Below are 11,012 nucleotides of genomic sequence, written 5' to 3'. Positions count from 1 at the left end.
TCCCATTTCAGGCTGAGACCCAATTGGTGGACCCGGGGGGTAGGTTTGTGGTGGTGAGAGGGAAGCTCTATGGTCAGGATGTGGCCTTATGCAGTATATATGCCCCCAACACGGATCAGGCCCGCTTTTTTGTTAGCTTGACGGGTTCCCTGGCGCACTTCCTAGCGGGCCCCATCCTGATAGGAGGGGACTTTAACTCGATCACTGATGTAGCACTAGACCGGTCGCATCCGCCACTGGCTGACTCGCCGGTGCGCCGATTAGCGGCGCACAGGGCGGACTGGCAGGAGAGGTGGGGGCTGATAGATGTGTGGAGGGAGCAGCATCCGGGACACAGGGACTACTCCTTCTTCTCCGCGCTACACGCGCTCCACGTTAGGATAGATGCTATGTTGTGTAGCAAGGACTTGGCGCCCGTGATGGCCCACACGGAGTACCTCGCCAGAACGATATCGGACCACAACCCGCTGCTGCTGACGTTGCAGTGGCGGCAGCCGAGGTCGGCGGTCCCGACATGGCGCTTGAGGCCAGAAGCATTGGAAGACCCGGTGTTTGGGGATGCGATCAAGCGGGGCATAGAGCAGTATTTTACGGAGAATGAGGGCTCAACGGCCACGAGGGCAATGGAATGGGACGCCATGAAGGTGGTGACCAGAGGCATTTGCATGGGAACCTTTGCGAATGTGAGAACCACTATCCTGACGGCCCTGGAGAAGGCGGAAGGGGTGTTGCGGGAGCTGGAGCAGCGTAGGCCTGAGCGGCCAGAGTTGCAAGACAGGCTGCTTGAGGCGAAGGAGGTGGTAGCGACAGAAACTGAACGGCTGCGGGGCTTTGACTACAAGCGGTATCTCGTCAGAGTGCATGCGGAACGGGACAAGGTAGGCACGCTCCTGGCTAGACTAGCAAACCCGGAACCCCGGGGCTGTCCGGTTCTCAGTATTAGAACGGAGATGGGGGAGATGGTTTATTCGCAGGGGGCGGTGCTCCAGCGGTTCGGGTCCTACTATTCGGTCCTCTATGAGAGCCAGCTGGGGGTGGAGACCTCCGCGATAACTGATTATCTGGCGACTCTTTGCCTTCCCCGGGTAGATGCGGAGACTGCGATGGAGCTGGGAGGCCCCATTACGCTGCAGGAGATTCGGGTGGCTATTAAGCAGATGGCCAGAAACAAAACGCCGGGGGTGGATGGCCTGCCGATCGAATTCTACTCGCAGTTCGTGGATGCCTTGGCGCCCAGGCTCTTGCTGGTCTACGCTGAGGCCATGGAGCTGGGGAGACTCCCACAGTCGATGAGGGAGGCCTTGGTGGTGCCGTTGTTGAAGCCCGGCAGGGATGCCTTGGAGGTGACGTCCTATAGACCCTTGTCTATGCTGACGGTCGACTACAAAATATTGAGTCGCATATTAGCCACTAGATTATTACCGTACATGACCACACTGGTTCACGGGGACCAAGCCGGCTTTATCCCCACTAGGAGCACAGCATGGAATATTCGCCGCCTGGTCCGTATCATGGACAACGTCTGGGACCCAGCACAGCGGCCGGCAGTGCTCGCCGTGGACATCGAAAAGGCTTTCGATAGCCTCGAATGGGGATACCTCGACGCGGTGCTCGAGAAGTCCGGCCTGGGGGAGGGGTTCGGACGTTGGACGCGGGTCCTATACTCCTCCGCTACGGCCAGGGTGCGGCTGGGAGCGGTCGTGTCCGAGGCCTATCCAGTGCGCAGGGGCACACGGCAGGGTTGCTCGTTATCTCCCCTGCTGTTCGCCTTGGCGATGGAGCCTTTGGCGGCGCAAGCGCGGACAGGAGCGGTGTACGGCGGGGTTCGCTGTGGGGAGGAGGAACATTATATATCCCTGTACGCGGATGACCTCCTGCTGTACCTGGAGGACTCCGGGGACGCTCTGGACGGGGCTGTGGAGATGCTCTCGCGCTTTGGCGAGCTCTCGGGCCTCAAGGTCAACTGGACCAAAACCTGCGTTTTCCCGCTGCGGGCAGAGGTCCCGTATTGCCCTCCCACTCGGGACGTGGTATGGGAGGCCAAATGCTTTACCTACCTGGGCGTCCGGATATACCACGATGTCGAAAATCTATTAGACGGTAATGTAGGGCGTTGCATACGGGCTCTGAAGGGATGCATGGCCTTCTGGGCTGCCCTCCCGCTCTCGGTCCTGGGCCGGGTCGCGTTGCTGAAGATGGTGGCCCTGCCCCGACTGCTCTATTACTTCCGCACACTGCCGATATGGATCCCGCAGAGGATCTTTAAAGAATTGAGGTCGCAGATCATCAGCTTCCTATGGGGGACGGGACGGAGACGAGTAGCCCTGACGGTACTGATGCGGCCTAAACTAGAGGGAGGACTGGCGGTCCCCGATTTTGAGTTGTACTACCTGGCGGCGCAGCTACAAGTGCTGACACAGAATGTGGCCAGGGTATTCCGGGGCCCGGAGCCGGGACGGGGGACGGGCATCCAGAGACATGTCCTGTCTTACATAGTCATGCAACAGAAGTTAGACCTGAGAGATTTGTCCATCGAGGAGAGGACTCTCCGGCTATGCTGGCAGAGGGGCATGCGGAGAGCAAAGACGATGAGACCTTATGCACCGGAGATCCCGCTGGGGATGCTGACGGCGCTGCCGCATGGAGGCGATTGGTCCCCGCTAGCGGAGTGGGAGGAGCTGGGGTTGCAGATGGTGGGGGACCTCTATATAGATGGGGCGCTGGCCCCCTTCGGGGCTCTGCAGGAGCAGTTTGGCCTCCCAGATGGGAGTTATCTCCTGCACGCGGCGGTGAGCGCGGCAATACAGAAACACTGGAGGAAGGGGCTCGAGGAGCCCACTGTGGCGCTAACCTGCCAGTACGTGGCAATGGCGGCGGGCACGATCAAGGCGGTGACATGCCTACAGGCTAGATTGCTGCAGGAGGGGTTGGAGCCGCTTGCGGCACTGAAGGAGCGGTGGGAGGACAGCATAGGTAAACCCATTCCGGACACGATCTGGAGCCACATCATGCGGAGGACATGGAAGGGTAGCGGGAATGCCCGCTTTCAGCAGGTGCACTTCTTCATCGTTCACAGGGCGTATTTGACCCCGGGAAAGATTAGCCGGCACTTTAAGGTGCAGGAGGCTGCTTGCCCGCGCTGCTTCACACTGGGAGCTGAACTAGAGCATATGCTGTGGGGGTGCCCGAAGCTCGGGTCGTATTGGGCTGAGGTGGGAGAGATCTTGAATGCTGCGACGGATAGGGAGGTCGAGTTTGATATGGGGGCGTGCCTGCTGCTCTGGTTCCCTCACACAGCAAAGACAAAAGTGACGAGTAAATTTATAGACTTGGGGCTTATGTTGGCCCAGAGAGAGATTACGTGGCACTGGAAGTCCCGGGAGGGCCCATCGATCGGGCGGTGGATCTCCGAGTTATTAAAATGGTCTGGATGTGAGAGTGAAGTCAGAAGGCGCCAAGCGATTAGGACGGACAATGAAGCGGGGCTGGAGTGGGTAAGGGCATGGGAGCAGATCGAGCAGGCCCTGCAGGATTGCCGGCTCGAGCGGGCGGAACGGGAGCGTGAGGAGAACGGAGTTCCTTGAGGCTGAGGACAATAGATGTACCCCGGATAGCTGGCACGAATTAGAGTTAGGGACCACTGGAGGGGCCCGCAACAGCAGCAGTTGGGGGGGGCGGGATGGGAGGGGGGGGAGTTCCTGAGGTGGGAGGGTAATGCTACACTGAGTTGGGTGAAGAATGTAGCTGGTGGGACAGAAAAGCAGAGGCTCCCATGGGGCATGCACCAAGCACCGCTGTGAGGCGATAGTTGTGTTCCATTGCTTAACTATCCATCTATGCCGCCCGGCCCCCGGGATGTGGGCTGAATGGCTGTGTGCGTTGCTAAACCGAAGAATATAACCGGAGATTGTAGGGGGTGCCGGTTGCCCCGATGGTTATGTTGCTGAAAATGTTGCAATAAAAAACATGTTTTAAAAAAAAAAAAATCCATACCTCATGATTGTGCATTGTGGTGGCAATGACCTAGGCACAATGTCTGGGGTAGGACTGGAAATCATATTGAAGGACACCTTTGCCCAATTAAAAGGTACTTTTCCCTCACACTGCTGTGGTGTTCTCCAACATTTGTAACACTGAACAACCTGGGTCTAGTACTGGGTCAGCAGGGATAAACAAAAGGCAAAACCACTCATTCTAACATCTCTTGGTTAGAGAAAAGCCCCTGAGGGAACAGAACCCATCAATCACCGAGGAATCAGTGTATTCTCATCATCTGGGTCTGTCTCTCCTGTCACACCACACCAGAGCTAAAGAGAACAGCCTGGTCGCGGGTCAGGGGAGAAGGCGTACAAGGGTTGTAATCAGTACCAGAAATGACAAGGAAACAGTGGGTTCTCCTTCGTGTGAAAAGGGGTTCAAAAAAAGTGCAGCACTGAATCAAAAAATGTGAATAAAAATGGCTAGAGAAACTCATAAGTGCTTTAATCGGTAGAGCACCTCTGCCAAAATTAAAAAGCAAAATGGCAATTTAGCATAAATACATCGTCATTATGCTCATTGTCCATAGTATGTGGTCGACATGTTTCTGCCCACTGGGATCTACAAAGTATCAAGGGCATTCATCAGGACCTTAATATTGCTGCTACTATGAATATGTGAAAGTGTAAAAGTATATTAAATTACAGACATTCCTACCACCGGTTGAACTCCATGGATGTAAAAACCGGATACCTAGGGAAGTGGAAAAACATAAATAAGGAAATGCGAAGAGCTATCCATGTTGACAAGACCAGCAAACAACAGTATAAATATACCGCCATACAAAACACAAATTTTTGTGTTAGTAACATCTAAAAGTGTATTAGATTGCACTTACCCTACAAATGTGGGTGATACCCTCACCTCAACCTGGCTCTACTCAGGGAAGGGGGCCCCGCTCTAATGAAGGGGAAAGGAAAAAAAAGAAACACGGCTGTTGTAAAACATGCCTAAATCTTTATGTTCCCCATACCAAATGACTAAGAAGTATAAAGTTTGTCCATGTCTCTAAAAAAGGTGGAGGCACAAAGTATGGCAATAAAGTACCAGTCAGAGTAAAAGGCCTCTAACCAGATAGAAAGAAAGAGCCCAAATACTCCATCAAATAATGTAGTTAAAGGGCCATTGAAAAGATCCAGAAGGTTATTGTAAAAACACTAATGTTAAGGACTCTTTAAGTTGTTCTAGAAAGATTATAAGGCATTTCAAGTTTACCTGTGTAACTTCAAAAAAGAACCTACCATTCTTGGATCTTAAGATCAGCTCTCAGGATGGCATACTCACGACTGAACTATATAAGAAACCGATGGCTCGGAACTCCTTGTTACATTTCCAGAGTTTCCATCCACGAGCTCTGCGAGAAAATTTGCCGTTCGGGCAATTTCTCCGCATTCGACGCAATTGTTCAACAACTTCCAAGTATTACGAACACGCCAATCAACTTTCTGCTCAATTACTGGATAGGCAATATCCAAAGAGTACAGTGAAAACATCGATGAAGAGAGCTCTAAACAACCACAGGGAGGCTCTCCTGGAAAAACGGATTCGTGATCCAAGCACTGAAGAGAACCGGATAACATGTGTCAACACTTTTTCCAGCCATTCTAACGCCCTTAAGAAGAGCATTCTTAAGAATTGGAGAGTGGTCAAAATTGAAGGGAAGACCTTACCTCCTCCTCTATTTGCCTATAAGAGGAGCCAGAACATCAAAGACCAACTGATACACACACGCCCTCGAGTGTCCCAGAGATCTGCGGAGCTGTCCTTGTGGGGCCTACCCCCTGTTAAAGGTCATTTTCCATGTGGGAACTGTTCGGTGTGTCCCCAGACATCACATACCACCGAGGTTGACATTGGCACAAGTAGACCCTGGCGGCTTGATAAACACACTAATTGCAACAGCGAGAGGGTCATTTACCTTATCAAGTGTCCCTGCGAAATGAACTATGTGGGAATGACATCAAGAAAAATTAAACTCAGAATAGCAGAACATAAGAGCACCATTCGGTGCAAAAAGAGTGCCACCAAACTTACCAACCATTTCATCTCGGCAGGCCATAGAGAAACAGATCTTCGGTGGGTAATATTGGAGCAACCCCATATTCCCCAACACATTATGGATATCCAACGGTTTCTCCTCTGTAGAGAACAGAGATGGGTGTACCGTCTACACTCAGATACCACAGGACTTAATGACGATATTCCCTGGCTTTTGCTTTAAACTTGGTGATAATCAGGAGTACGTTCCTCACTCAGTACTCCCTGGTCAACACCTCCTAATCTTTGCCTTGTCTGTGAATATGGTGTGCATAGAGTGTGATACGTTCAATTGGAGAGTCTTCAACATTAATACACCATGTTTGTGAATTCTTTATTGAACCCCATTTTATTTACATACTGATCGTATCATAATGGTCATCGTGTGGTACTCAGTCATAATAGTTCCCTTCTTCTTTTTTTCGTTGGCCTGACAAAACCTCACACACCACATACATATATATCTCTCTCTATGTTGAAATAGATATGAGCGCATGCCCATCGATTCTAAACACTCTTTAATGAAGGGCACGCACTTGTAGAGGTTGTCTGATTGAGATGTTATCCTCGTGGGGGATTTCACGTTATGCTTTGGGAATTCCCTTCATGTATATAGTTTACATAGCGACCATAGCGGTTATGTTCTTTGGCCGCTTCTGGTGTTGGAGTTTACCGTAATTCTTTTACATTCACCTAGAATGGGAACCCACTATATTCGAGACGTATCACTGTAGCGCCTTGATTACGGCACATGCGCATTCAATCTTACATTCAGTATATGCGCTGTGTTAATTGAAGATGTGGTAGACCGATGTCTCTGGCACGGCACATGCGCACCACGTCGCGGCTACCGCGCATGCGCAGTACTCGCCTTTGTCATGTGGGGTCCTAATGCTGTTTGAAACATTGCAGGCTTTGCCGAAGCCGCCCAGCTGATCAGTCTGTTCAACGCGCTTTGTTGAAGCCGATTGGCTGTAACTGATTCATTTGTTTTCATCACTTTCTAGCGCATGCGCGGTGCCTATTATCGGCTGTGGGGTCCTCGCGCTGCTGCAAACATTGCAGGCTTTTCTCAAGCCACCTTGCTTAAACAGTTTCACCTGTTTACAATTTAGTACATTATAAAAACACTCCCCTCTGCTCGGGTCGGTACCTCTGGTCTTTATTCATAGACCGCCCTGGGGTACCGACGGAGAGGTAAGCTTGGCATTTGCTCTTGAAATGCCTTATAATCTTTCTAGAACAACTTAAAGAGTCCTTAACATTAGTGTTTTTACAATAACCTTCTGGATCTTTTCAATGGCCCTTTAACTACATTATTTGATGGAGTATTTGGGCTCTTTCTTTCTATCTGGTTAGAGGCCTTTTACTCTGACTGGTACTTTATTGCCATACTTTGTGCCTCCACCTTTTTTAGAGACATGGACAAACTTTATACTTCTTAGTCATTTGGTATGGGGAACATAAAGATTTAGGCATGTTTTACAACAGCCGTGTTTCTTTTTTTCCTTTCCCCTTCATTAGAGCGGGGCCCCCTTCCCTGAGTAGAGCCAGGTTGAGGTGAGGGTATCACCCACATTTGTAGGGTAAGTGCAATCTAATACACTTTTAGATGTTACTAACACAAAAATTTGTGTTTTGTATGGCGGTATATTTATACTGTTGTTTGCTGGTCTTGTCAACATGGATAGCTCTTCGCATTTCCTTATTTATGTTTTTCCACTTCCCTAGGTATCCGGTTTTTACATCCATGGAGTTCAACCGGTGGTAGGAATGTCTGTAATTTAATATACTTTTACACTTTCACATATTCATAGTAGCAGCAATATTAAGGTCCTGATGAATGCCCTTGATACTTTGTAGATCCCAGTGGGCAGAAACATGTCGACCACATACTATGGACAATGAGCATAATGACGATGTATTTATGCTAAATTGCCATTTTGCTTTTTAATTTTGGCAGAGGTGCTCTACCGATTAAAGCACTTATGAGTTTCTCTAGCCATTTTTATTCACATTTTTTGATTCAGTGCTGCACTTTTTTTGAACCCCTTTTCACACGAAGGAGAACCCACTGTTTCCTTGTCATTTCTGGTACTGATTACAACCCTTGTACGCCTTCTCCCCTGACCCGCGACCAGGCTGTTCTCTTTAGCTCTGGTGTGGTGTGACAGGAGAGACAGACCCAGATGATGAGAATACACTGATTCCTCGGTGATTGATGGGTTCTGTTCCCTCAGGGGCTTTTCTCTAACCAAGAGATGTTAGAATGAGTGGTTTTGCCTTTTGTTTATCCCTGCTGACCCAGTACTAGACCCAGGTTGTTCAGTGTTACAATATTTGGTTAAGGGGATTCACAACCTGTTGGTCTTTAAAACCTTTCCCTTGGACCTTCTCCCACGTTTTTTGTTGTTACTGTTCTCCAACATTTGCCAAAGGCAGAAGTGGAAGTGGTCAACTGGATTCTGTCCACATACAGACAAATCCAGGAAACATGAATAAAACGTTCTGCATTCCTCAGAGACCAAAACATGGGCTCCACATGGCCACAATATTTACACTTTGATATCGACGGTATATGTAGAAATGATGGAGTTCATTTCATACAGAAAGGCAACAGGTTGTTCCTCAACGACTTGAAAGACGGTTTCCTGTTTTAAGTGTAGTTATCTTCTACACAACATAAACTCTAAGGCTCTTTTTAGAGTCACACTTGTTCCAAAACAGTGGGTCTTCTTCTTTTTAAAATAGTTCTTAAAAATATTTTCTTGACTCTTCGGATCTGTTGAGGTTACACAAATCAAAAGCACACATTCCATATAAGCCAGCACATTCAGGATTCTCTTGCTTTGCTTTGTGAGTGTTGGCATCACTGTATATCTGGATCTATGAGTGGGTCTCTGAGGTTCTCTATGGGCCTGTGACTGGGTGTGTGCAAATATCTGTGGATCTGTGAGTGGGTGTATGAGTGGCTGTGTGGGTGTGTGACTGGGTGTGATAGTGTCTATGTGGGTCTGTGACTGGGTGTGTGAGTTTCCATGTGGGTCTGTAACTGGGTGTGTGAGTGTCTGTGTGGGTCCATGAGTGGGTGTGTGACTGGCTGTTTACGGTGTGTGACTGGCTGTGTGAGTGTCTCTGTGGGTCTTTGAGTGGGTGTGTGAGTGTCTCTGTGGGTCTGGGAGTGGGTTAGTGAGTGTCTCTATGTGCCTGTGGGTGTGAGAGTATCTGAGTGGATCTATGAGCAGGTGTGTGAGTTTATGTATGGGTTCTGTGAGTGACTGTGTGAGTGTCTTTGTGGGTATTTGACTGGGTATGTGAGTGTCTTTGTGGATCTGTGAGTGGGTGTGTGATTGTTTCTCTAGGCCTGTGAGTGTGTGTGATGTGTCTGTTTGGGTCTGTAATTGGGTATTTGAGTTTCTGTGTGGGTCTGTGACTGGGTGCGTGATTGTCTGTGTGGGTCTGTGGGTGGGTGTGTGTGTCTCTGTGTTTTGGTGAGTAGGTGTGGGAGTGGCTGTGTGTGTGATTGGGTTTGTGTCTCTGTGGGTATGTGAGTGTCTCTCTGGGTGTGTGAGTGGGTGTGAGAGTTTCTGAGCGGTTCTTTGAGTCAGTGTGTGGGTTTCTGTGTGGGTCTGTGACTGTGTGTGTGGGTCTGGGGTAGGTGTGTGAGTGTCTCTGTGATTATGTGAGTGGGTGTGTGAGTAGCCGTGTAGATGTATGAATGGGTGTGTGTCTCTGTGTGTCTGTGAGTGGGTAATTGAGTGTCTCTCTGGGACTGGGAGTGTGTATGTGAGTGTCTTTGTGGGTATTTAAGTGGGTGTGTGAATTTTTCTCTAGGCATGTTAGTAGGTGTGATGTGTCTCTTTGGGTCTGAAATTGGGTGTGTGAGTTTCTGTGTGGGTCTGTGCCTGGGTGTGTGATTGTGTGGGTTTGTGGGTGGGTGTATAAGTGTCTCTGTGGTTCTGTGAGTGAGTGCGTTGTTGGCTGTGTGGGTATGTGACTGTGTGTGAGTATCTCTGTGGTTCTGTGAGTGGGTGTGGGAGTGGCTGTGTGGGTGTGTGACTGGGTTTGTGTCTCTGTGGTCTGTAAGTGGGTATGTGAGTGTCTCTCTTGACCTGCGAGTGGGTGTGATAGTATGTATGATTCTGTGAGTCAGTGTGTGAGTTTCTGTGTGGGTCTGAGAGTGGCTGTGTGAGTGTCTTTGTTGGGGTGTATCTAGGTGTGTGAGTGTCTCTGTGGGTCTGTGAGTGGGTGTGTGAGTGTTTATGTAGGCCTGTGAGTGGGTGTGATGTGTCTGTGTGGGTTTATAACTGGGTGTGTGAGTTTTTGTGTGGATCTGTGACTGGGTGTGTGAGTGTCTGAGTGGGTCTAGGGGTGGGTGTGTGAGTGTCTCTGTGATTTTGTGAATGGGTGTGTCAGTAGCTATATGGGTGTGTGGCTGGGTGTGTGTATCTGTGGATCTGTAAGTGGGTATGTGAGTGTCCCTCTGGGACTGGGAGTGTGTGTGTGAATATCTTTGTGGGTGTGTGACTGGGTGTGTCAGTGTCTTTGTGGGTCTGTGGGTGTGTGTGTATGTTTCTCTAGGCCTGTGAGTGGGTGTGATGTGACTCGTTAGGTCTGTAATTGGGTATGTGAGTTTCTGTGTGGTTCTGTGACTGGGTGGTTGGCTGTGTGGGTAGGTGACTGGGTGTGTGAGTGTCTTTATGGTTCTGTGAGCGGGTTTTGGAGTGGCTGTGTGGGTGTGTGACTGGGTTTGTGTCTCTGTGGTCTGTGAGTGGGTGTGTGAGTATCTCTCTTGACCTGTGAGTGGGTGTGATAGTATCTGTGTGATTCTGTGAGTGGGTGTGTGAGTTTCTGTGTGGGTCTGTGAGTGGCTGTGTGAGTGTCTTTGTGGCTGTGTGTCTAGGCATGTGAGTGTCTCTGTGGGTCTGTGAGTGGGT

The sequence above is a fragment of the Triturus cristatus genome, chromosome 7 (genome assembly GCF_964204655.1).
Source record: "Triturus cristatus chromosome 7, aTriCri1.1, whole genome shotgun sequence".
NCBI classification, from domain to species: Eukaryota; Metazoa; Chordata; class Amphibia; order Caudata; family Salamandridae; genus Triturus; species Triturus cristatus.
Note: the sequence above shows the minus strand (reverse complement) of the source record.